The 1,584-nt window shown below is 43.9% G+C and overlaps 1 long non-coding RNA gene across 1 annotated transcript in view; it reads left to right on the forward strand.

Annotated features, from left to right (window-relative positions):
• Positions 1–1,584, forward strand: part of LOC109291483 — a 23,390-nt gene that overhangs the window by 12,892 nt on the left and 8,914 nt on the right. The gene's annotated exons all lie outside the window — the stretch shown is intronic.

Consider the following 1,584-nt stretch of genomic DNA (forward strand, 5'->3'; position numbering starts at 1 on the left):
TTCCCCCAAGCACCGCCAGGAGTGACCAGGAATAATGGTCACAAGCTGGCAGAGGGTAGGTTTAGGTTAGATATCAGGAGGTGTTACTTCACGGTCAGGGTGGCTAGGGTCTGGAACCAACTTCCAAGAGAACCCTACCTGGGGGTTTTTAAGAGGAGGTTAGATGAACACCTTGCTGGGGTCGTTTGACCCCAGTACTCTTTCCTGCCATGGCAGGGGGTCGGACTAGATGATCTGCTCAGGTCCCTTCCGACCCTAGAAACTATGAAACTATACTCACTGAAGATTTTGCCCACTTTTTCCATTTTTAATGGAAATTCTGAAATATGTCACCTATAAGCCAGAACTCTACTGTTCTTGGGGCTACAAACACAGGGCACAAAGGTGGTCCTTTTTTCCCCAAGGCCTGATTCTTTCTAGAAAGTACCTTCTCCTGTCTGTATATACACATAATAATCTAATCCTTGGGGATATTTTTCAATCACTAATGTACCTTGGATAGCAGTGTGAGTTGCAGTCCCTTTTGACCTTTAAGAGAACAAAATAACATTACATTAAAAAAATTAGGACAACAGACAAAACTATTACAATATTACGTTATGGGAGGGATGGTGTGACCCTGCTTCTCCCAAAAATGTTGTAGTCATTTACCAGGCTTCTGCAAATAAGATGGAGCAAGAGGTCACCAAGTGGAAGATTAAAGGCATGTTCAGCAGCTACCATGAGAAAAGAAGAGTAATGAACAGCATTACTGAACAGCATTCAGCACCAAAAGTCCCTCATGATATAGTGTATGAGCCATAACGTGCTTATTCTATAGGACCTTCATTATTTTTTCTGAGAAGCAGTAGGTGGATCAGATACTCTACTGAGGTATTTGGTAAATAATGCTCCCTTTCTTTGAGGGGAATTTTTATATTTTGCCTCTGTAAACCCAAATGATCTCAAGTGAAGCACTGGGCTTAAAACTAAGTCTGTGCTTCCCCCTTTCCAGCAAGAGCTGTGGGAGGGGAGGGGAAGAGGGGGGTGTCATCAGTTGTCGTCTTAAAAGTTGCTAATTGTTTTTAGGTTTTCTATTATTCCTGGCCTAAAGTTTATTGGTGGGGAAATATTACACAGTTATTTCAGCAGCAGCCTGAAGTTCATTATGCCAGCTTGTAAAGCACCTCCTTAAGAGCGCCTTAATGCTGTTGTTCCCTTTGAAGCACAATGGGCGTGTCTACACATTCATTAATGTGCCATAGTTACTGCACATTAAATTTTAGTACTTGGATAACCAAGTACTAAATCATAGAATCATAGTATCATAGAATCATGAGTCGGAAGGGACCTATACAGATCATCGAGTCCGACCCCCTGCCATGGGCAGGAATGAGCACCGGGGGTGGGAAGGGTTATAAGACCCCAGCCAGATGCCTGTCTAGTCTCCTCTTGAAGATTTCCAGGGAAGGTGAGAGCATCACCTCTCTGGGGAGCCTATTCCAGGCTCTGGCCACCCTTACAGTGAAGTAGTTCTTCCTAATATCTAACCTAAACCTATTCTCCCTCAGCTTGTGGCCATTGTTCCTGGTGACTCCAAGGGGG

This window comes from Gavialis gangeticus, unplaced genomic scaffold (genome assembly GCF_001723915.1).
Source record: "Gavialis gangeticus isolate Ggan-Ray unplaced genomic scaffold, GavGan_comp1, whole genome shotgun sequence".
Classification (NCBI taxonomy): Eukaryota; Metazoa; Chordata; order Crocodylia; family Gavialidae; genus Gavialis; species Gavialis gangeticus.